The sequence below is a fragment of the Protopterus annectens genome, chromosome 5.part1 (assembly GCF_019279795.1).
Source record: "Protopterus annectens isolate FY-2018-M chromosome 5.part1, PAN1.0, whole genome shotgun sequence".
In the NCBI taxonomy this organism is placed as follows: Eukaryota; Metazoa; Chordata; order Ceratodontiformes; family Protopteridae; genus Protopterus; species Protopterus annectens.
The window spans coordinates 486367501-486394628 of NC_056736.1; positions in this window are offsets into that span (position 1 = coordinate 486367501).

Here is a 27128-nt window from a genome sequence, read left to right on the forward strand (position 1 = left end):
ACCAAGTTAGCAAACAAAGGAACGTAAGCAGCACCCATTGCCACCCCACTCCTCTGTCAATAATAGAAACCTTCAAAAATACAAAATTGTTACTTAATACAATATCAATAAGGTCTACCAAAGTATTAATCTCACTGTGACTAATATTACCAGTATCACTCAAGTAATCAAAAAAATTCCAGTACTAATTCAATAAATATCACAGCGAATAAGTCCTTAACATCCATTGTAAGAAAAACTGAGTCTGGATAAAAATCAACCTGAACCAAGTTTTACTAGAAAATCTCATGAATCATTACAATTAAGAGGTATTTTCTTACTGAGATGTTTAAGTCTAAGATCTAAATATGTAGCTATAGGTTGTGTTTTTGACTGACCAGCATCTACTATCAGTCACAGGGAATTAGCTAAATCTTGATGAATTTTAAGTATCGCAAAGATAGTTAGTATAAAATGCTTATAATAATCATATATTTATACACTTCTTCATTAATCTGCCCCAGAGTAAAACGACTGAATAACTGAACATATTTTTTGTAATCAATATTAATTTAATTTCTAGAAATGTCCTCATATGCATCTAAAGGTAAATAGCACATTCTGTTAGTATAATCACTCCAATTTTTTAGAATGACACACCCACCCTTATCTGATTTCATAACCCTTAACTGCGGGTTCTGAACTATATCCAAAAATAATTCCCCATCTTGTTTACTTGTATTATACCAATTGTTGTTGTAGCATGGGTTAACATGTGCTTAAAATCTAATTCACATTTTCTTTTTTCAAAAGTATATATCAAAGGATTAAATTGTGCTTTTTTATTGACTGTCTTGTACTTAACCAGATTTTTTGTTTAATGAAATCTTTTAAATTCAGTTTACATGCAAGCAATTTCACATCAATTAATACATTGCATAGCTCAGATCTCAAAGTTGGGACAAACATGAACCCTTTGCCCAATTAGCATGTTTTTAACCAATATCAAAGTCACTAAAATTGTAAATCTTAAAGTAGCCAATACTATTCCAAATAATTTTTGGAATTACTTCACTAAAAAGCTCAGGGCTCATCATCCACTCACTGTGTCCAAAACTAAGTATTTTAAAAACTATTTTGATAATATGTATAACGTGATGAAATAGAGTAAAAATTATTTGACAAATAAAAAAATAAGTACTTTTAAATGTGGCTATTGTAAACAATGTCCTTATGTTATAAATAAAGAGTGCATTCTGGTTGGAAAACAAGTGATACAACCAAATGGACACATTAACCTTTTATTCAGGGGCAACATTTATGTGGCCCTCTGTCAACATTGTCCAGTTTTTTTTTATATTGGGAAGACCCAGTGGAGGTTTAAAGATAGGATATATGAGCATATGCATGATATTGAGAAGGCTAGTATTAATAATGCATTATACAAAACATATTTCCATTAATAAAAATGATAATTTTTGTTTTTTGGCCTTGAGCAGGTGCTAAAAGATGTAAGGGGTGGGCTATCATCCAAGATTATTGAGAAAAGAGAACTTTGGTGAAAATTATTTTTAAATGCTTCTAACTTTCCTCGTTTGAACAATTTAATATCTGTTAATAGTAATTTAAATTTGAGGACTTGCGAATTATGATCAATGGGATGAATATTTATTATTATTAAGTATAATAAATAGCATTTTGGTACATTTATGCATTTTTTATTTTATTTTGTACAGTTTTCTAGAAATAAGGTACATTGTTACTTTAAAGAATGACAGGGAGTGATGTCATATGTGAGGTTTGATTGATGTCTGTTTTAAAGTTTATTTAAATCGGTTTTGTGTTTTTTAGACTTGTTCTGAAGAATTCCTTGCATTAAGGGATAAAAGTGATAAACCTTTTGTCAGCAATAAAGGTCTGTTGGTTCGTTGCATTTCCATGAGGGTTTCAAGATTTTATTAGGTTGTTTTTTCACTTTCCTCACAATCAAATTCTAATACATCTACATGTGGCTATATTTTGGGGAGAGTAAATAAGCATGATGTCTACATATGTCTGACATCAAATATGTTATATTCTATTTGAATTTTTTTTTCAGTTTTGTCCCAGTCTGACATCAAAAGGGTACAAAAAAAAGGTGTCTGCCTTTTGGGGTAGGGGTGAGGAGGCACACTGTATATAAATATGACAGCAACCACAGCATGAAATACATGACTGTGGACATCTGTGCCTTAATTTTAATCCCAATTTAACACCAGAGAGGTTTACACAGAAAGTGACTACCTATTCCCAGATATGCTATATATGTATCCTCATAAATAATTGTCTTCTCAGTTTATCGAGCATTAAGACTTGGATACAGCTTATTTCATTGAAAAAAATAAATAAATATAAGACTGAATTTATTTTTAATATATATGATTTTGTTCAGGCCATCAATCGATCAAAAGGATGGAGAAATGCTCTAAGATGCACCTTAGGGCATTTATAACACCATAGCTTCTGTGTGCTTAGCAGCCCCCAAACTCCCAGCTTAATTTAATTATTGCAATGTAGTCTTGGTCAGTTAGGGCGTGTTGAAAGGATGCAAGAAAAAACAAAGCTGAAGAGTAAGACTTGAATTTCTTTCCTTAATATTATCTGCATATTGTTTCAATTATCTATAGGATTATCTACCTTCTGTGATTACTTTGTGTTTGTGAAATGGTTCTGTTTTATTTACTTATTTTTTTATTTATTCATTCATTCATTTATCTATTTATTTGTTATTTAATTTGTGAATTTCTTTATCTGGGATATGCCTACAAAATGTCTGTTATGATCAGTGTATCACCCTGGTAAACAAATTAACAAAATAAAAAAAAAATACATACATATATAACTATGTACTGTACCTATGGAACTATAAACATCAGATCTTCTGGAAACCTTGTGGCATCTAGGTCCTATCAGATCCCAGCCCCCCCAGCATGCATCAGGTATTTCCACTGCAGTTTTCATAGTGTAGTTTTGATCAGTTAGGATGTGTTAAAAGGATGCAGGAAAAAAACAAAGTTAAAGAGTAAGACAAGAATTTCTTTCTTTGGTTATGCTTTTTGTTCAATCTTTGGATGAAAAGGCTGTTTAAAAAAACTTTAAAGTGCACCTCAGAGCATCTAGAACTCCTGTGACTTAATGCAGATATTTTCTCCACAGTTATCAGAGAGAAATCTATCTTAGATGATGTATGAATGAATAACTCCAAGAAAAAAAGAAGAGCAAGAAAGCTGTGAGAAAAAGGAAGAACGTGTGAATATGCTAGGATGTGAATGTTGAGGTGATGGTGAAGATATGAAGCCTTTTTGCTTAACCCGTTAGGTTACCCAAGGCCAGGTCTGATTCATGTCCATGGCAGTAATCACTCCATTATATTTTGCACTCATGAGGATGATCATTGTGTATAATGCTACCTTTGGTATATGGCTGTCATTATACCTGACATAACTCAAGTGACCCCAACTCTTTCTCACAAAGAAAATCAAAGACCTAAATTTAATACTAATTGTCTCAAAGCCTTGCATCTCTTTTCAGTATCTTACTGGTTACTGAGGTTCAATCTGTGCCTTGGTTACAGTGCCTCTACTTGACCCCATAGTTTCAGATTTAGTACACATTGGTAAGTGGAGTAGTAGAAGAAACTCAGTTTCCTCTACAATTTAAATAGAACATGCTGGAGGTATAGATATGTCTCACAAAAAATACCACATCTCTGGAATTACTTTTCTTTCCATATAAATCAGAGTATGTCTCTTACTTTATTCAAGAGTAATCAGCATGAGTGGTTGAGTGGATAAGAAACTGCAAGCTCACTACTGAATTTTCACTCTTGTTCCTTATGGACCGGGGTGATATTTAAATGTCTGCCTGCCCTTGGGTTACACAAGCTAATAATTCAAGGGGCTCTGGGTTAGTTGTACTACAAATACTAGTACTAGATGCTTATTGAGAATGCATGACAAGGCTTTTGAAGGTCCTCACTGATCATTAATTTAGTAAGTACAAGACATCGACCTCCTAGTAGAAACCATGCCCCTGGATGCCACCCTGTAGCAGACAACCTACTTCCTTGGTTTATATCACTGTACAAAGACTTCCTTACGACACCTCTTTTCTTTATTTACAACCTGGGCTGTACCACTGTAGCATGGAGGCAGTCTCTACTTACTAACAGAAAATACTATACCAAACATATGAAAAATGTAAATATAATTTCTAATAAAAAATGCTTGCATTGCAATTTACTCCTTTTACTTACATGTTTTGTATAATTGAATTTTAGATGCTTAATTATATTTCTTTGCATAACCTTGTTCTTGATGTTAAAATAAAAATTTTCTGTAACTTGTTCATGTATTGGAGCTTTTCTCCTCGGGTCTCCACTGAAAATGGGCCTCAAGCCCAGTTGGACAAACCCGGTTAACAAATGTCAATAAATAAACAATAAATAAATAAAACTGTACTTCTCAACCCCCTTTCCAAACAGCTTCAGGCAGAAAATGCTTCCCAATTCTGCCCTATCTTCAATTCTTCATTCTCCCTACAATTGAGAAAATATTTGAAAAACTATTTGATAAACAGCTGTCTACTTACATCAAAATGTACCATCTCCTCACTCTTAAACAGCATAGATTTTCTGCTGGTTGGAGCCTAATGATAGCACAATGATCACTTACAGATGATAACCTTGTCAACATGAATAAAGGAAGCCTTTCAGGAGCTCTTTTCATTTATATTACCAAACGTTTCATCTAATTCCTGTTCCTTTACTTCCAACTTGAAATTGATGCTAGCCCTATCACTGTCACCTGCTTCCAACATTTCTTAATAAATAGATATTTCAGAGTCAAAATAACCTCATCCTTATCAACTACAGCAACTTTTCCAGAGGACTCCACCAGAGATCCATAGGGTCCCCACTGTTATTTTCGATCTTCATTAGCAAACTAACCTCTCATCTCCCTAACTTTTCTATTACTCCTTACTTAGAAGACATGGTTATTCTTCGATCCATTCCTCACATTCAAATCCAGCATCAGTCTGACCTCCACCCCTTTAATTCTTTGCTAAACAGTCATAAGCTACTCCCAAACATACACACACACACACACACACACACACACACACACACACACACACACACACACACACACACACATATACACACACACACAAAGTATATCTGGAAACCCATAAAAACTGAAAAATAACTCCTAAACAGTTCATCCTCACAGATCTCAATAGTTACCCAATAGAAACAATATTGTCCTTTAAATACTTGGAATTATGTCTACACCAGTCACTCAACTTCCAAACTCACATTGAAAACACACAAAAAAGAGCAGTTCTCTTTTATTCTGATCCTGGAAAGGTCTCTCATTTTCTCTAGATCAAGTAAGTTCTGCAATAGGCAAAAAGGGCTTACTTGCTCATCTTGAATGTGGGTACCCAATCATAGCCACAGCCTGTAAAAAAATAATCATCCACTCTACAGTCCACTGAAAAAATCTGCCAATTCATTTTCAGTCCCCCCCCCGCACCCCAAGGAACACCACTGCCTCACCCTCTCCAAAGCTAAACGGCTACCAGTCTCCTATATAAACTGAGATACTGCTATGGTATTTTCTTTTCAAACAACTTCAACCAGGTGCTTTCCTCTATCTTGTAGCCAAATACCATAATAAAACCATACCTTTCACCTATCCTAATTAACTCCTTCATTTCAGACACCCCAAACGAACATAAAAGAAATTCCCACCTTCCTCACATTAGGAGCAGAACTGAAAGACACCAACATCAAAAAACATCTTACTACAAGTACTTTCCAATGGACATGTAAACAAACTCCCTCCTTACCTGCATCACTTCTACTTTGACCCTATTTTCTCACTTGCTGTTTCCCTTTAATATTTACTATTAAAATTAATTCACGTTTGTTTCTTTTCTATTAATATTATTTATATGTTGCTTCAATTTTCTATGGGATTATCTACCTTGTGTTATTACTCTGTGTTTGTGAAATGGTTCTGTTGTATTTATTTATTTATTCATATCTATCTACTTATTTATTATTTATTTTGTGAACTTATTTATCTTGGCTGTGCCTACAAAATGTCTATTATCATTGTACCACCCTGGTAAACAAATTAATAAAAAATAAATATATAAATATGTACCTATGAACCTATAAATATCAGTTTTTATTTAACATGATGATTAATATCAAATTTGTGTGGTTTAGCCTATGAAACAGAGAAAGTAATCAATGGAAATCCAAGCAACCACAAAAACAATTTAAGAAGAAAAACAACATATTTGACTCAGAAATTCCATACTATGGCTTATGTATGTATTTTCCCAAAGAAACACATAATCAAACATTTAAAAGAAATAACTAATAAACGACCACATAAATTAAAAGATTCTTGGTGTTATCTGAATTTATTACATAATTATGTTTTTATAGGTACAAAAGAGATATTTATTACTCTTGATGTTACATAATTATATACCTCAATAGTGCAAGATCAAGGTATAGTTTTATCAGAAATTATTTATCAAAATTTACAACATTTAGTAATTTATTAATTAACCTTTGTTTATTATTAAATACAGTTTTGGACCATAACTTTTTTTTTATTTTAATAATAATATTGTTGTCAGAAAACGATGTTGCTATGGGCTAACTAAAAAAATATATTTTTAAAGAAATTGTCAGTTGATGTTATGATGTTTTTAAGCTAGAAGTGTTAATCATATAAGTTACTAAAAACAGATGGACTAAGTTTCAACCAATTCTTGTAAATGATTACAAATTCAAATAAAATAACAAAATGTGTGCATTGATAGTATCAAAAACACAATGATAAGTTATTAGAAAATAATCATTGGTAATTTTGATTTAGTGCAAATTATTGGTAAGAATGTAAGATTTACTTATAAAAAAGACTGCAATGTTAAATCAATTCTCCAACATAATATGAGTGAAGAAATGCAATTTTCTAATTCTGGCAGGCTGGAGTAAAGGCAGACTTCCTGGCAGTAGTATGGTGTTGCACTAGCATCATCACACCTGTCACCAACCCCAGACTTGGGTCAGGTAGATTTGGTAAATGAGGAAAGGAGCTGGTGTGAACTGACAGGCAGCTATATAGATGACAAGAAAAAGGCACATTTATTCCTTTTTGGGAACCACAGATTATATTTGGGTTTTGTTCTCTATTTTTGATCTACTGGGTATATCTACTTCATGTTTGACTACAGATCATTCCAATGTGTGGCCTGAGATTTACAATAAATTGAAATTAAACATGGACAAATATTGCTTACAATCATTTGTTCTGGATTTACCATATTATTAGACTAACATGTACTGTAAGCACATGTATCAACATGTATATTTATCATAAGTATTATGGAATCTTTTCAAAAATAAATGAATGATTTGAATGCTTTAAAAAATGTGACCCTGAGTTTAAACAGCTCTAAGAAAAATGTTTTGATATACTGGGTATAATAAAAAAAAAAGAAGAAGAAGAAAAAAGAAGAATATTAAAACCAGTATTTTCAACAGTTAATTCTAAAACTTGTCAGTCAAAGAGATTATTATATGGGTTATGCATGTAATCTGTCCCAATTAGCACAAAATATTCGAAGGAACCACAAAGTGATACATTCATTGATCATCTAATTTAATTCTAAGTATGCCCAAAGATCAATCCTGAAAATTGAATTACTTCTAAATAATTAACTGTTTATCTATATTTAAAATAACAGCTTTGTTAAATTTCATGCCATACTCTACTTTGAATGGACATATGAATGGGTGCAATTAATTATAGCATTTTACTCCTCTCATTTTTACTTTGCTCTACTAAAAACACATGAAGAAACAACTCATTTTTAAAATCTGTAAAATGTTCTAATGTGGCATTATTACACTGATGCATTTCAGTGGTAAATGTTGATTATAAGACAATTGCTGCAGTTCAATCTAAAAATAAAAACTTAGAAAACATATGGTCAGTTACAGATGTTAGTATCCACTATGTAGGACTAGTGTACCAATACAATGACAACAAAAAGCCAATGTGTGCCTCAGAACCAGAGGCTCAGTAATAGGTTCATAGCTTCATAGGTGTGTACTAGGCTAATGGCCCTGGAGCCTTTACAAGCCTAGCCCATAGAGGTGCCCTGGCATCATGCCGTCCGACGTTAGTTCCCAGTGCCTCTATCAAGTAGACCCAATGGAGTGATCCCCAATGTGAACTATTACCCATCCACTCATCAAGATTTCTCTTGAAGAGGGAAAGCGAGGTGCTCTGCTTGACATGTATGGGAAGCCTATTTCAGAGCATGGGCAGTCTCTGGGTGAGGATACTATCCCTCCAGCATGCTCTGTTAATTATGGTAATGAAGTTGAGGTCTCTGGAGTGTGTGGTGGGGAGGGATTGAGATTTCTTTACATTTAGCATTTCTAACAGAGCTGGTTCAGACATGGCTTTGTAAGCCAGGCAAATATTGTCTCTGAGTAGGTAATATGAGACAGAGAATAGCTGGAGTCTTTCAAGTCTGCCCATGTAGGACATGTGCTTAATGCCTAGGATCCTCTTCATAATGTACTTCTGTGGTCTCTCCAGCAGTTATAGGTGTCTAGTGAGGTACATGCCAAATAGGGCATTATACTCAATGATTGGTCTAATGAGGGAAGAGTAGAGAGAGATGATGACCTCTTTCTTCCTGGATGCAAAACCCTTGATAATGAGATGTGCCACATAAAAGGACTTTATGATCACAGTGGCAATATGGTGGTTGAAGGAGAGGTTGCTGTCAACCTGCATCCCCATATCTCTCATAACACCTTCAGTGTTCAGTGGGCTCCCATCGATGTGGTAATTAGTGGGAACTGAGTTTTTATCTAAGGCGATGATGACACGTGTTTTGGCATTAAGCTTAAGGCCATGGTTTCAACACAAGTCATTGGTCTCAATGCAGCCTTTCTGTAGGATGTCTGCATCAATGGCTCCCTGCTTACAGTCATCTGCAAACTTGGTCAGCCAGAGTCCCTTTGTGTTGGCCTGGACTTCTGAGAAGTAGATGCTGAACAGGAGAGGACCAAGGACCAATCCCTGTGAGACTCCAATTGTGACTGATTGGCAGTCTGACTTGGAGTCTATTACTTTCAAACTGTGTGTTCTATTTGTGAGCCAATTTGCAACCCACCTAGTGATATAGGGGTTGATGCCTAGTTTGGTGAGTTTATCAATAATTCCTGAGTGAGGAATTGTATCAAAGGCCTTCTGCAGATCGAGGTAGGCTGTATGCACTGCCTTGCCTTCATCCACAGCCCTGGTGACGGATTCAAAGAAATCAACCAGATTGAGCAGGCATGATCTCCCTTTCACAAAGTCAAATTGTGTGGGGTCTAGAGATTGTAGATTTCCTATATCTGTGTTAATCAGATCCATGGTGATGTGCTCCATAGCTTTACATTTAAGACTCATCAGTCTAATGGGGTGATAATTCCCAGGGTCTGTAGTTGCTCCCCCTTTATGGAGAAGGATGACTGTAGCATTGTACCATTCATTAGGGACAAAGCCTGAGATGAGGCTGTGACTGAACAGGACACACAGATGTCATGCCAGTCTGCTTTGTAGTTCATGTAGAACACAGCCAGGGATATTATCAGGTCCCATGGAAGCTGTATTCTTGGCCTTGGACAATGCAGCTTTAACCTGTGCTGCAGTAATGTTGGGTGTCAGGCATTCATCCAGTATTGTGATTGGCCCTTTGGGGTGAGAGAGGAGTAAAGCTGGCATTGAATATGATATCCAGTATGTTGGCAATATCTGTTGGCTCTGTATAAGAGGCACCATTGTGCAGTAACTCAGAGCAAATCTGGGTATTGCCGTGGAGGTTCTTGATATAACTATAGAAGGCTTTGTGATTGTCTTTAGTGTCTGCCACAATTCTGCCTTCATAGCTGGCTTTAGAGGATTTGATGAGGGATCTCAACTTTGTGTTGAGGGTAAGGGAGTTTTTCTAGTCTTGGGATTTCACCTTTTTCGGCAACAGTTTCTTTCTTCTGTTGTCGAGTTTATTAATGGTAGAGAGCCACCAGATTGGCTTCTTTTTGTTGAGAAGAGTGCCTTGGTTCTGTTGGGTATGGCTAGTTCCATGCATTTATATACATGTTTGTACAGTGCATTGGTGTATGATTCAGCAGTCATGCAGCTATTTTCCATTGGCATGGGTGCCATGAAGTTAACTGCCTCTGTTTTAAGAGCCCAAAGTCAGCTTTGAAGAAGTTTTTCAAGGTGGTTACCTTTGCGAGGGGTGTGGGTAAGATGTGGATTTCCATGGTGATTAGTTTATGGTCAGATCTGACCAGGGAGGGATTGAATACTGGTGTAGAGCAACTGTCATCCATGTTAGTAATAACTAGGTCAAGGATGTTGCTTCCTCTAGTGGGGATCAGAATGAGCTGGTCCAGGGCTCTGGAACTGATGGATTCCATGAAGCATTGGATTGGTGTATTGCTGCTGAAATAGTTCTCCCAGTTGATGGAGGGGTAGTTGAAGTCTCCTAGTATGAGAGTGTTGGGTTGGACCTTGATAGATTCCAGGGTGCTTAGGAACATGGAGTGAGACTCTAGGGACATGGTTGAGGACAGCTATGACCGGAATCGCCATCTTACCCAGTGTTAGTTGTACTGAAGTATCTCAGCTGCATTATGCTGGGATACTAGTCTGGAGGTGTGCATACCGTTTATGAATATGGAAACACCACCACCTTTGGAGCTACGGTCCATGTTTTGAGGCTGAAAGATGTGGAATGAGTTATAGCCTGGTAGTGCAGGAGTGCTTTCTGCCACTTTAAACCAGGTCTCCGTTACAGCACAAATCTCAATGTTCTCCATTTTGAGGAGTGCTTAGAGTGAGTGTATCTTGAGATTTAGACTTCTAGAATTGAGCAGCATGACCCTCAGATTGCATTTATTTATAGCTGTTACAGTGGTAATTTGGTCTTTGGAACATTGCCTAAAAAAGGCACTATAGAGGTAGCAAGAACTTTAGACAGTACCCGGAAACCCAGGGGTGACAGATGCAGGCCATCTCTGGCAAAGCATCGAGGTCTGTCAATCATGTCATCCCAGGTAGACAGATACTGGATCCCCTTATAATGACACCAGAAACTTAGCCAATTGTTGAAGTTAGTCATTTTTTGTTTGTACTGCAGTATCATTCTGGGTGACAGTAGGATACTGCTCAGGGTTAGGGTCATACCTGCCTGGGCAACATAATTTGAGAGCTCCACCATGTCTCTTTTCATGTAGTCCAGGGAGGTGCATCTCAGGTCATTCACACCCACATGGACAATGACAGAGTCATACTTGTGCTTGTTGTAGATTGACCTGAATGTGTGTGTTATGTGTCAGATTCTGGTACCTAATAGACAGCTGACTGTTACCTTCTCTTTATTCAACCTAGTGAGTGGGATGTCTGTGTGCCTCACTATTGAGTCACCTGTGATTAGTGTATTGGGCAAGCTGTTTAGCCTTAGGGGCTTAGGTTGAGGGGCACACTGTGGAGGTGAACTATGTGTTCTGTGGTTTGTGCTGTGTTGTGGTGGTCAAATGTGCTTCTGTCTTGGAGGTCTCTGCTGTCTGGTTAAATTTCTAGTGATGGTAGGTATTCTGAAGAACTATGTGTTCCATGTGGTGTGGTGCAGGTTTTGACCTTCTCCTCTTGACCAGCTAGTCCAGTCTTGACTGGAGAGTGTGTAGTTTCCAATTTGGAGATATAAGTGCATCTTTCACAAGTCTGAGTTTTGGGAGGTAAGAGGAGAGGGTTGTATGTGTACATGAGGCAGTTGCTACACTGCCTCAGAATGCCCAAATGCACCAGGTTAATAGGAGAAAGCACAAGTGGTCATAACTGCTAAGTACTGGAGCTATTTCTGTAAAGAACAACTAGTACTGATGGCACTTAGGTGTGCTACAATAATTGCTACAAATACCTGATGAAGTGCAAAGTGATTAAGCTATCTGAAGTGCAAGAGAGAAAGAACTAGCAAGACTCAAGGGAAAAACTGAAGAGCAGACTTTCTGGTACCAGTAATAGTTCACCTCAGCTTGACGCCAGTACGCGGAGTTTGAACAAGCGTAAACCCACACAAATGTGGGCTTTTAAACCAGAAAGTTGAAAGTGATGAAAAAATTGCCCAAACTGCCAATAAAATATAATTTCTGGGCCCTAAACCACTCGTCTTGTGGTAGATAGGCTGCCTAGTGCTTACCACTCCCACTGATAAGCTAGAAGGCTTCCATCCAACACAGAAAGGCTTGGGGGACTCAGAAGCTTACAAACAGCCCTGGATACAGCAAATCTCTATCTGGGCTAGACTAGTTACAGGAACAGTGGGAAACAAGCTTAGAACTTTTTTTGTTTTTTGTTTTATAGAACAGCAGCTAAAACAGCAGTAAAAACAATTTAAATGCAGTGCAAGCTAGCACACTGAAGTGTGCAGCAATATTAAAGCAAATACAGTTTAAATAAATACAATTAAATTAAAAATGACTAAAAACAAATACAGAAAGCAGTAAATTGGGAAAAAATCAAAATGGAGGCACTTAGAGTATCTCTTTCCCCTTCTTGATGATCTTGCATTCTGCAGCAAACCAAAACTGGATCCATGGAGCTTAAACAAGTACAAACCTGTGCAAACATGGGCATTTATACTAGAAAGTTGAAAGGGATGGAAAAAACTACCCAAATGGCCAATAATCTATAATTTCTGGGCCAGAAACTACTCTTCTTGTGGTAGATAGGCTACCTAGTGCTTACCATTCTCACTGATAAGCTAGAAGGCTTCCCTCCAACACAGAAAGGACTGGTGGCTCAGAAGCTTACAAACAGTCCTGGATTCAAAAAAATCTGTATCTGGACTAGACTAGTTACAAGAAAGGTGGGAAACAAGTGCAAACACAGGCTTTTAAACCAGAAAGTTGAAAGGGTTGGAAAAACTGCCCAAACAGCCAATAAACTACAATTTTTGGGCCAGAAACAACTCCTCTTGTGGTAGATAGGCTACCTAGTGCTTACCACTCCCATTGATAAGCTAGAAGGCTTCCCTCCAACACAGAAAGGATTGGGGCTCAGAATCTTACAAACAATCCTGGATTCATCAAATCTGTATCTGGACTAGACTAGTTACAAGAAAGTCAGGAAACAAGTGCAAACACAGGCTTTTAAACCAAAAAGTTGAAAGGTATGGAAAAACTGCCCAAACTGCCAATAAACTACAATTTATGGATGAGATACCACTCCTCTAGGCTACCTAGTGCTTACCACTCCCACTGATACGTTAGATGGCTTCCCTTAAACACAGACAGGCTTGGGGGGCTCTGAAGCTTACAAACAGTCCTGGATACAACAAATCTGTATCTGGACTAGACTAGTTACAGCAAAGGTGGGAAACAAGCTTAGAACATTGTTTTGTTTTATTTTGTTTTGTTCTTTTTACAAAAAAACAGCTAAAACAGCAGTAAAAACAATTCAAATGCAGTGCAAGCTAGCACACTTGAGTGTCTAGCAGTATTACAGCAAATACAGTTTAAATAAATGCAATTAAATTAAAAAACAACTAAAAATAAGCGCAGAAAATTAGGAGAAAATCAAAATGGAGGCACTATGGTATCAGAAAACATTGCCAGCAGATATATAAATAATTCAGTCAAGCAAAAAGTAAGACAGTGCAGAACTCTGAACAGTTAAAAAGTGCCAAAAATATACTTAGTTCTATATTTCTGGATTATTTAAGAAGCACACAGTCAGAACACAAGGAGATTCTAGCAATGGAAGTACAGTATAGGAAATACACCTCAGGCAATGACAAATAGTTAAGATGGGCTGGCTTAACAGCCCTCACATGAAACTAGCTTCTGAGCTACCCTGAGAAACAAAGTGCAGACAACAACAAAAGACAGAAGCAATACAGTAAATATATGAATAATAAAGCAAATATATAAATAAAGCACAGTGCAAACTGAGTTGCAAAAAGTGTGGTTATCAGTTTGGAATATAAGATGGGAAAAGGTTCCAACTCTGCCCACAGACAGGAGAATTTAGCTGTCTACTATATCAGCTCTGTACAAATTTACAGAAATGCAGTGCTCTGAATACTTGGTGGACTTAGGGAGAGCAGAGTTTGATGAGGGTTTGTCCAAAAAAACCCTAAATGTAAAATAACTGGCATGAAGCACAAGTGCTAAAACCAAAACTAAGACACATAGAATAGCAAACAAATTTAATCAGGCTACTAAAAAGCAGTAATAAGTGCAGAATTAGAACACTTGAACAATTAAGAGCACACAGAACAGTAACCTAAGGTAATAAAGAAGGTAGAAGACAGTTACAGTAAGAGCAGCTAAATGAAGTGATTTTTTTTTTTGCTAGTGGAGAGGGATGGAATAAAGCACAATTAAGAGACTACAGGGGTTGTCCTTCTCAAATGCTCTATCTGTACACAGTGGATAGAGCTGAAGAGATGGGGCTGGTAGGAGTGTCTGAAATCAAAATATGTCTGAAATGTTTTTCTGTTTTTTTTTTTTTTGTCCATACCTATGCCATGCATATAGCTTGGCTTCTCTACACATTCTTGAAGTGAAATTGCTTGAGCATCAGTAGCCTGCAGAAAAAAAAAAACAAAGGTGGCATAAACCTGAATACTTTTTCCCATAAGAAATCATTGTTATTGCAGTTTGTTCTGGTACCCCTCAATAAAAACATCACACCAAATGACATTTGACGACCTTTATTAAACTTCCATAAACATAATTTTGTTAACCAATAGTCATTAATTACAACCGACACATGGTATAGTTAAGCATAACATCTATGTAACGTTAACTAGGGTGTGACCCCACTCACCCAGACACTGTAAGCAGCGTCCATACTTCCACTCACTTACTTGTGAAGCAGCATACCACCATTCACTTAATTTACCATTTATTAAATTACACATCCAACAAAATAAGCAGCTTATCTCCGTTCGGTTATTTTACTTATGAAGCAGCGTCCAACCACTCACTTTCCTTTCCCAACTCATTGAATTGAACATTCAACACCAGAGGGGGAACAGAAGATGCAAACCTGCCCCTCTTCTCTGTCTCACCCAAAGTGATAGAATAACCACAATCCCCACTATTCCACCACAAGAAAGAGAGGGAGGCCAGGTAGGAAGGGCACAACAAAATGTGATTCCTTCACCGGTTACACTTGCCTAAACCCCTTAAGTCCCTCCCCACCCTTACTGCATTTCCTCTCAACCACCCTTCATTCCCATTTAAAATTTTCATCCCCCCCACTCATTTAATTCCTTCTACTATATTTATCTGACCCCACTTGAAGATGTCCTGGGACAAATTGATCTGTTACCAAACCTCATTTATAGTTGTGCACTGGTAATAATTTATTTCTTTAGGGAGATGTCTCCCTTCATCAAGTTGGTGCAATAGTACAATTGATAAGTATAAGTCTGGGAGGGATTGTCCCAACATTGGTGGGTGTAAAAGGGTCCCCCTCCCGAAAAAAAAAAAAAAAAAAAAAAACAAGAAAAAAAGGATTTTTCCCCTTTTTGAATTTCAGGCTTTTTTGTTCTTTTAAAATGTTTAATTTCAGGAAGACTGCATTTCCTAGTCAAATCATGCAGCACTCTTGATATTGTAATGATAAGATACACAAGGACTGGTCAGGCTATGGCTACTTACTTATGTTTATAATTTAACTCATGTATCAAAAATGGGTATTCTAAAACTTATATATAAGTATCATATGATTAGGGACTAATGTCTTACAATGTGTACATCTGGCACTGATTAGTATGTGAGATTGACCTTCAGAAAATATAGCAAATTAACACTTCTGCCTTAATTCATGACAAATACCTACTCTATTTAAGCTTTAGCTGATTAATAAAGTTTCATAGAAATTTGCTTATCTCCCACTCTACCTAATTTTCTTTCAAGGCAATCTTGCAAACAATAAATGAAACTTGTTAATACTTTTTTTATACACACACACACACACACACACACACACACACACACACACACACACACACACACACACACACACACACACACACACACATTCCTGCTACTTGTAATCATTTCCAGCACAACTTCTGCAAATTAGTTCAGGAAAGATCTAATAGCACACCTGAAAGATACATGTATGTGTACTTACTTTATAGGCAAGGGATAATCTACAACTCTTAGATATACTCCTCCATCTTGCTTCTTTACTCATGCATATATCATAAGGATTATTATACGACCCCCCATTAATATTCAAAAACATGCACGCTGATTGGTCAGCATGTACGTTGTAAATCCAAGTTATAGTAATGGAAAAAGGTCCGGTCGCCCAGACTTTTTCCATTACTATAACTCTTACAGCAACACTGTCTCTCTATGTTAAACAAGTTTAACATAGCGAGACAGCTTTAAAAAAGCAACGGAGATTCTCCATTTCTTTTTTTAAAGCTGTCTCGCTATGTTAAACCCATTTAACATAGCAAAACAGTTTGTAAAAAGCAACAGAGATCTTGCTTTCTCCGTTGCTTTTTTCAAAACTGTCTCGCTATGTTAAATGAGTTTAACATAGTGAGACAGCTTTAAAATAAGCAACGGAGGTTCTCTGTTGCTTTTTTTAAAGCTGTCTCGCTATGTTAAACCCATTTAACATAGCAAAACAGTTTGTAAAAAGCAACAAAGATCTTGCTTTTTCCGTTGCTTTTGCCCACAGCTCTGATGTACTGTGTAAGCATACCTATGCGCAGTACATCAGAATTGCCACAGAATACCAGACAGCTGCAGAAGGGCAGCAAGGATGCATTATACAATGCCATTATTTAAGAAAAGCAATTCTTTTTTTTTCTTAAATAATGTCATTGTATAATAGCAATAACCCACTTCTGGGTGTGGATAATGCTGGATTTACCCATGGTTGGCTTTGTTTGGCAACTCAGGCTTCGCTCTCGTGACCAAACCACACCAACCATGGGTAAATCCAGCATTACCCACACCCAGGCATGGGTTATTTCTATAATATTCCATAACAGAGACATCTTTTCCTATTGTAAATTTATAAATTATATACTAACCATTTAAAATATAATGATTCAGAGTGCTGAACAGAAATAGGGACTTAAATATTTAACATCCAAGAATGCTATTTCTCAATATTCCCTCTTCTCTGAAGTATGTCAGTTAGTATATATGTTTGGGGTTGTTGGGAGCTTACCTCAAAAATTGGATGGTGTATGGAGGCTTTTCTCTCTGCAAATCAGAAGTTTAAGGCAGAAGAGTGATGCTCAAAATTCACTCTTCTCATGTATTTTTATTTTTTTGGTATTCTAAGGCTTGGCAGTCACTGTCTCAACATTCCAATGGATAGCCAAATTTTGTCTTTAATTCATCTTATTGCAGTTTTAGCACACCAACAGCTTCTGCTCCAATCAATCAATCAATCAATCAATCAATCAATCAATCAATCAATCAATGACTACACTCACTCCACTAATCACTAACTCTTCTTCTGCTTAACCTGCTTCTTTCAAAAGTTTCTACTCCTTCTCTCTCTGCCTGTCTGTCTCCCTTCATTTCTCAAGCCATATTTCTCTTTTATCTCTGACAATTTCTCTCCTGCAAAAACTTTTTGCACAGATGTTGCTGCATTTACATGAATCATTGGTACCTTAAATTGTTAAGATTTGTTGGACAATAGAAAATTCTAACCTATGCAAATGTTATATAACCAAATTTTTCATTCTTTGAACATTCTGCTTGTACTTTTGTGCCTTCTGCTTCCAGGTCATGGTCGATAAAGGTCCAGGGACCAGACCACCAATCCAGTCAACAAAGAACCAAATTGACAGATCAAGCAATCACTCACTCAATCATTCATTCAACCAATAAATGAATAAATATACGTGAACAGTTAATAATTCAAACAGTCCTAAGATAATAGGCAGTACAAGGCAACTGAGTCACAAACAATTTCCTCTCATGCTGTGCACATCCACTTCTCATGGAAAGCAAAGCAGGTTAGTCCCAGAATAAATTTGTGTACCCATTCAGTCATCCTGGACTAATAAGGGAAATGATAGGGGACGACATTGTTTAATTTACTTCCTGCTGCAGGCATGTAGTAAATATTGGTAACATGTTTTATTCTCTGGCATGTTATATCTGGTGCTGGTAGACAGGCCCTAGTTTGGTATTAGCAGAGCTATTTGACCTGCAAAGATAAAATACAGGAAGAAAGATGGGGCTCCTAATGGTATGGAATGTGAGGCATAGATATTATAGGTTAATAAGTAGCTAGCCACCCTCGTGTACTATTTTAAGCATTGACAAGTTCCTGTTTTGCGGTTGAAATAACCTATCCCCATTTTGTTAGAGGATGGCCTTACCCATCCCATGGTTGATAATTTTATATATATATATATATATATATATATATATATATATATATATATATATATATATTACCTCTATTGAGAATAACTGGGGTCACACCATAGATAATTTGGGGGGACCCATGCATGGAATACAGCATGTAGAAGCTGCCTCTCTCCATTAGTAGCACATGGGGTCGTCCTGGACTCCTGAGATAAATTTTCTGCTTTCCATCCATAGATCTAACTTGTATTTCAAGATGGACAGGGATGAGCTTTGTTTTATCTAGATGGGGAGTCTGTTCCATGGCAGTGATATCCTCTGTGAAATATACCTGTACTTCCATACCATTCTGCTGATATTGCAGAAAAGGTTTAGTACCCTAAACAGGTATTTCTGATGCCTTTTGTCTTGCTGATGTGCAGTAAATCTATCAGTAGTCAGTCAGATGATGCCTTGTATGCCAGACACAGGTCACTTTTTAGCACTCTGTAGGATACAGAGAATAGTGTCAGGGCTTTGAGGCTGACAATATAGGACATGTTGTTTAAGCCTCATTTCCTTTAATAAGGTATTTCTGTGGGTTTCCAGTTGTTATATTTGTCTGGACAGATACATGCCAATGGTGGGCATTATGTTCATTGACTGACCTAATAAAAGCTGAATAAAGGGGGGGGGGGTAATGAAATCCCTGGATCTATATACAATTCATTTGTTTATAAGATATGCAATATGAAAGGACTTTCGTACAACAATAGTCACATATCGGTCAAATGTTAGGTCACTGTCCACATAAGTTCCCAAATTCCAAACAACTGGGTCAACTCTTAGGGGTGCATTTTCAATGTCGTAGTTCCCTGGTGTAGATGACTTCCCAAGGATACAATAATGCATTTTAACACTTTTTAGCATTTAGTTTCAATCCATGATTTTGGCACCAGTTATTTGTTTGAGACAAACCTTGACTGCTGCTAGCTTGCAATTATCAGCAAACTTAGCCAGCCAGAGCCCTTTGGTATTGGATTTTACTTCAGAAAAGTGGATGCCAAACAGGAAAAGTCCCAGTCAAGAACCTTGGGGACTCCACTGGTAACTGGTTTCTTTGAGGAGGCATCTTCCCAGATTTTGATTGTCTATGTCATATTTGTGAACATGTTGTCAATTCATTGTGTAGCATAGGGGTTTATTTCCAGTTTATTCACCTTTTCTACTAAGCTCGAGTGGGTTAATGTGTCAAAAGTCTTGGCCAGATGGAGGTATGTGGTGTGTACCATTTTGCCTTCATCTATTGCTTTGGTGACCTTTTCAAAAAAAAATCTATCAGTCTGTGTAAGCATGACTTCTTCTTAATGAATCTAAACTGAGATGGGTCCAGTGTTAGGAGGTTCCTTACTGATTAATTCCATGATAATTCTTTCCATGGCTTTGCATATGAGGATGGTCAGACTTATGGGTCTGTAATTGCCTGGGTTTGTGGAAAGTCCTCTCTTATGTAGGGGAATGACAGTAGCTGTTCTCCATTCACTTGGTACAAAACCTTTATGGTGAGTGAGATTGAATGGTTTTTGGGTTTTGGCTAAATCATACTTCATGCTATTTAAGATGCATTTAAGGATGCTGTCAGGCTCCATCTATGCATATTTACAGCTTTGGATATTGCTTTCATGACTTAGTCTTGTGCAATAACTGGAGGCTAGCCAGTTTCATGTATACCTTGAGGGACAGACAGAGATGAGAGGGGTAATGTTAGAGCTAAATGTATTGGCCAGTAGGTTCTCTATATCTTCAGCCTCAGTGTAAGTAACATCATACACAATCAGCTCAGCACATTGCTGTGTTGTGTTTTTCATATTATGAACATAACTAAAAAATGCCTTTTGTCTTTGGCTTGACTAGCTATTTTAGCCTCAAACATGACTTTGATGGAATTTATTAATTTCCTGAGTTATTTATTTATATGAGGTACAAGGACTCTAACATTCTGGGAATTACTCTTCTTTCTTTTGATCAAAATTCCATTCATTTTATTATAAAGTTTGTTGAGATTATGATTCCACCATGTGGATTTATTTCCTGGGTTTACCCTGCACTTGTTTCTACATGGTGGAGCTGCATCTATGCAAGATTGTATAACAAATTGTGTAAAGATACAGAGTTTTAAGCTTTCCGTAATTGCTAGGGGATTTTAGTTTCAGCAGTCATCTTAATTTAGAAACTTAAAGGCCTTTACAGTTGCTTAAAAAGTTTTGAAAGGTATATTTCAAATGGGACACTTTACTCATGAAATAGTCTAATTAAAGCTGTGTATGAAGGGCTGATAACTTATTTTTGCATTGTTGATATGCGTGTATATATTAATTATGTTAAACAGAAGGATTTTCTGACTACCACTGATACATTGTGGTTGAAAGAGAGGGAAAGATGCAACCTGGTTCCAAGATTCCTGACTGCTTGGAGGGCAAAGCTGGCTATATTCTACCTAAGTTAAAGAGTTGCTTCTCAAATGTGACTATGCTGCATTGATGAAGCACTATGTGTGAAAGCACTTATCCTCTGGAATAAAGTCTTATTTTATTTTATCTGCCTTGGTGGAAGCTTGGTTCTTGTGGGACATGCCGCACTTTTCATATCTAATTTTATCCCTTTCTTGGTACACTGTTTAATTATGAGGGCTAGTTCCTGCTGCAATGGATGGGTAATAGAGGGAGATTTGACAGTTATGCTCAGTTTGCACTCATCTGGAAACTTAGTTAACAAAAGCTGCTGATTCCCAGTCTGGAAATAAGTGTAATAGATGCAAAAAAATACTAAACCCTGTGACACACCACTAATTACCTGTATACTTCCTATGGTGGTACCTGCCAAATTAACTATGTGGGTTATTCTGCACTAGTGCAATGGCATAGAGAGATAAAACCCTGACTATGGCCCAGATGACCAAATTTGATTAGCAGCTCAAGTGTTTTAGGTTCTGGTAGGAGACAATGGGAGTGCCAGTTCTGGGAGAGCGAAGGGAGGGTTGCATACATGGGTCAAACTAGCATGGCTGATTTCAATGTTAGAATCTGGGGAATCAACCATAAAGATACTACTGGTCTGGAATGTTGCTGAACATGTGCATGGAAATAGGGAAAATGATAAAAACACCCCCTGTCAGCAGTACGATGCTGCACCAAGGCACTGCGTGTCTTCCTCAGGCCCTAATTGAGGAGAGGAACTGGTAGCAGCTGCTGGTCAGTGTGGAGAGCAAAATATAACAAAAAAAGGAACTACGTAGGTGATTTCATCTGTTTGGCTATCTATCTTAATATATGCAGATATATTTTAGTGATTTATCTTATTAATGATACAAGTATCAAGAATGGTGTTACGTGTTTCAGCCTTATCCAAATAAATTTTGTTAACAGAATGACTGCTGCCAACAGTCTGCATTACATTCTCAGTAAAGTTAACTAAACTGAAAAGGCAGGATCTCATTTTGGAAAAGACAAACTAATGTGGCTATAGCCTGATAAGGTCTGGTCAGATATAATGCATTCCACAGCTTTGAAAATCAGTCCAGTAAGGATAATAGGTCTGTATTTCCCCAGATGCAAGGTAAGGACACCCTTGAGTAGAAGCATCACCACTGAAGTTCACCCTATTTCAAGGATGAATCCTGTAACTCAGGTCAGTTTAAAGAATTTAAGGAGGTGTTTCCACCAGGACATGCTTGGTACTACTTATTACGCAACAAGGTAAGTTGCCAAAACCCATAAAAGTAGTGAGTGAGTTCACCTTTCACATGCATTTCTTTGAAATATTCAGAGGTGTAAGAGATTTGGGAATTTATGAAATTAAAATGCTTGCTTCAGGGATAATGTTTACATAACTTCTTTTTTGCTAGTAAATTTATTATATCTATGCTGTTGAAGTGACATCCCAACCCCATGTTTAAAAATGGAAAACAAATGGGGTTGTAAATGAAGTCAGTTTATTATGTCTATTGGGTCTGTGAGAGTATTGACATTTTAAATAAGTTTATAACTCTGCTACTATCATTTCTTGTTTTTGAATGTTACTAATGAAATACTTTTGATTATCTTTGGCTTCAGATGCTAATATCAAGTTCACATTTTGACTTTCCCATCTTCATAGTAGCTTTTAGATGTTTCTGATATGTTTGATTCAATTATAAATATGAAGAATGTCCAAACTCTTGTATAATTTAAAAAGATTTTTCCTCTCTTTATAGAGTTTTTTCAGCCAGGGTGCTATACTCTTAAACTTAAACTTTGGCTTTAGTAGGGATGGCCATGTCTGAACAGTCATCTATGTGGAAATAAAACTCCTTTGTATAACACCAGTGTCATTGTTGGGCTTCATGATGTTATGAATAGATCTGGATTACATGCTAAAGATTTTGACAAAGTCTGTCAGTTTGAAATACATGACTTCTGAGTTGTTAACTGTGGATTTTTAAAGATCTTGAAGGTGAAGGTTGCAAGTTTATGATTAGGCTTAATGTGGAAGGGAGAAAACAAAGGGTGATACATGTAGTGGTCACATTAGTTGAGATGAGCTCAAGAAAATTATGTTTTCTTGTTGGTTTGTTAACATTAAGTACATTTATGAATCTGATATGATTATAAGGAGGCATGGAGAACTATTCTATACTCTGAATTTTTGTCTTGTGCAGGATAAGTTGGAATTCAATGAGTTCAGTTTCTGGGTATCTGGAAATGTGTCTAGAGGTGTCATGGTCCTTGAAAATATGGAAATATCACTGCAGTTTCCATCAGGCCTGTCTGCATGGTGGCACAAAACCCATATATGGATGGAGTGCTATTTTTACCATGAGACCAAGTCTTAGTAACTACACAAATGCTTATGTGTTTAAATTGTAGGAGAGTCTTAGGATCAGACAATTTTGGATGAAGACTTCTGGCATCGAGAAGAGCCATGTTGATATGATCCAGTTTAGTGTTGAAATGGCTACATTGATATTTGCTCATTGGGATTTCCGTTATCCTGACCTTATCTAAAATAGGCAATATGCAGTCAGCAAAGGCTTTAACCAATATGAGAAAGACATGGAATGAGAGCTACAGGCCTCCATTGCTTAGAACATTGGACTGTTAGTCATCGAATCCCATGCTGGCATATACTGGACCCCTTAGAATGACACCAACAACTAAACCAAATTTTGAATCCAACTAAACCAAATTTTGAATCCAATTAACTTTTCTATGTAAATAGGAATCATTCTGTGTGAAGGGAGTACTTCACTTAGGACCAGTGTTTTGCCTGATTTGGACACGTGCCCAGTAAGGTCAAACTTTTTCCTCTGTGTGTCCTTCAGGGCTGTGCATTTCAAATCTATCACACCTACATTGACTACTACTAGGTCATTATCATATTTGTCTGGTGAGTGGGACTTTACAACCTGTGTAATAACATGGATTCTGGCATGAGAAAGATAACTAATTGTGATCCTGTGTTTGTCCAGACTTGTGACTATGAAGTAAGTCATTAATTACCAAGATATCATTGCTTTTAGTCATGGGATTTTAGGTATTAGATGGCATATAGTCTACCTCTTGGTGACTCTTAAGTGTGAGTATGGTGCTGTTACACCTGCTGACACCTAATCTTCATAATTCACTGAGGATTCACTACTGACTTTTTTACAGCCTCAGAATAAGTCAGTTTAGTTTAGTTATAATGTCATATGTGGTTTAGTGTGTAATGCTTGTTGCTTATCTTATTTAGTGAGAGAGATGTTTCCAGATTGCATATATATTTGTACCTCACACAAATTCAATTATTTATATCAAGTAAAAGGTCTGTGAGCATAAAGCAGTTTCTGGCCTGCCTGAAAGTACCAAGAGTTATAAAGCTGACAACAGAATGAATACAAGCAAGTCTGCATTTCATTTTCTTATTATGGGTCTTGGATTTTGTTTGGACTAAGTGTTCAATATATCTTGTTCATTGCTTTGCTAGATTAGGGTGTAAAAGTAAAACTAATGTAGGTGAAAATACAGTTAATAATGTTATGTAACTGTAGCAATTTACTTTTTACATTTTTAGCAAGCAGCTTGTTACAGTGCTACAGTGTTTTAGTCCTCAGCTTTAAGAAGACCTTAGAAGATTTTCTTTTTTTACTTTGAAACTCTGAGTAGAGAGGGGCACACATTTGGGGACCTGTGCAGTTTACCAGATCACCTAACTGAGGTTATGCCATATTGTTTAGATCATCCTGGCTGTTCATTCCAGTCACTCCATTCCAGGTATTTCCATCATTCTACACATGAACATTGAACTCTCCCTGTAGAAGTACTGATCCTATATAAGTAGTACTCTATACCTGTACTTACAACCTTCTGAAAGTGTTAAATGCTCTAAATACCTATTAAGATAAGCACAGAGTACAGTCAATTTTCCTTTCTACCCTTTGCAGAAACACTGACATGACAGTCACTCACCAGCACAAACTTAGGCTGAAGAAACCCCATCTTGGAGTTTGTGAACACCCTCACACTTGCCTCGGGCTTCTACTGAGGAACTTACCTAAAGTAGGATAGACTACTTCATCTCAAGGTATCTGTTCCAAAAACAGTGCTATTTGAACTGTCTGGTAAGATCAGGCAAGTCTGTGTTGTGCTTTTTAAATCCTTTGCCAATTTCTGACTTGTTCCCCAGCTGTAAGATGACATTCTATTTCCCTAAAAATATTTCCTTTGCAAGGGTGCAATCAATCTATCTAAGTGTGCAACACTCCTACCTACCACTTGACTAGCACTGAACTTAGACAATATTGGCAAATGTGAAGTTTGCAGAACTACAAGGCTCCTCAAAGCACCCACCTCCTCATATTGCTAAGGTCAAAAGTCCAAGAATAAAACACAATTATGTTCACTGGAATAGTGAAACTGCAATGGCTAGTATGGAGGGAATCATAATTGCTAACACTGAAATAGCAACACACAAAGTATGAAATTGGAGGAATCGCATACCATGTGTGACATTGTTGTATCTTGGAATGTTCTTTTATGTGATATATAGTAATTACAGATTTATTATATAAAAGTAGTAGAAATCTAGGAGCACAGACCACATATCAGGAGATGCAAGTGAGGGGTGAAACACCTCAATACAAAAGCAATTAAGTCATAAGTCACTGTTATATCACTGCTTTATCACTTGCATGTATATTTATATATATATATATATATATATATATATATATATATATATATATATATATATATATATATATATATATATATATATATATATATATATATATATATCATCTACATCATAGACATTCACAGGGCCTTATACGCAATCTCTAATTAATGTCTTCTTAACGTAAAGAGAACAAGTTTAACGTTTATTCACACAACAGACTGAAGAATGATACCTTTACTCAATTACAGAAGCTGTTTTACTAAGAAATGTGCCTTAATTTTCATAATGACATTTATGATTTTTTTTATTTTAAGCAGAATATATTAATACCTAAGGCAACTGTATTACTTTTTTCATTTATTTTAATTTTTTTTTTAAATCATGAACACTGAGAGATAAGGTAGAATACATTTTTTTTTATTATTATTATTATTATTATTATTATTATTATTATTATTATTAATGGCAGAACATAACATCACATCCTCCTACCCCTTTCCCTACTGTGAAAAAAGTTTATAATTTTCTGGAAAACAATAGAATATCAGTTAAACGAATGTCACCAATGAAAAAGAAAAGTTTGTTTAGCTGTTAAAAATTATTGGTTAAATGCCATCAAAGATAAACAAAAGATTATACAACTGGTATTTGTAAACTTTCTAGTTTGAATATTCTACAGCTCTTTAAAATGATTATGTATAAAATATAATACATGAATAAATATTATTGAGAAATAAAAGCTAACAGCAACAGTCCAGTTAGAAAATGTTCATTTTAATGTGATATGCCTTGATTTGAGTAGGTCTGTGGTGCGAATAAGTATTTAGAAAGGCAATAAATAAAAGTAGAGTGAAGAGCTCATACGCTGTAAGACTGTAGACATGAATCCTAGTGTCGATGTAATAAACTTACTTCATGACCTAAAGCAGACACATACCCTCAAGACCTCAGCTGTAAAACAATGATTTAATTGATCAAAACTAGAAAATCAAATTGTGCTTCTTTGTTGGCCTGTTGCATTGATAAAAATTACAAACACAAATAGTAAATAAACATCTTAACACCCTTGCTCCTGACCTGCATTTTACCTTACTGAGACTCTGCAAGTACTTTTGGCCAGTATTTATATGCAGCCAGCATTTTAAAGACTCAGCCTATGGTTGATTCACAGCAAGGCAGACATACCTTGAAGGTCAGAGAAGCAGCCGATTGAAATGTCTATACTTTTTCTCCTGGCTCTCTGTACAGCAGACACTCTCTGTTAGTTCATTGATTTGAATGGTCTGTAATTCAGGATGACAAAAGCCTGTAATTTCAAGCCACAAAGGCATCCAGCAATCTGAGCATAGCTTAGTCTTGTTCGTAAGTACCATTTTACCAACTAATGACTACGATCTAGCAATCCATCAACATCAAAGCAATCATTTCCCATCATAATGCAGTCACCATCTTTCTTTATTTTGTTACAGTTAAC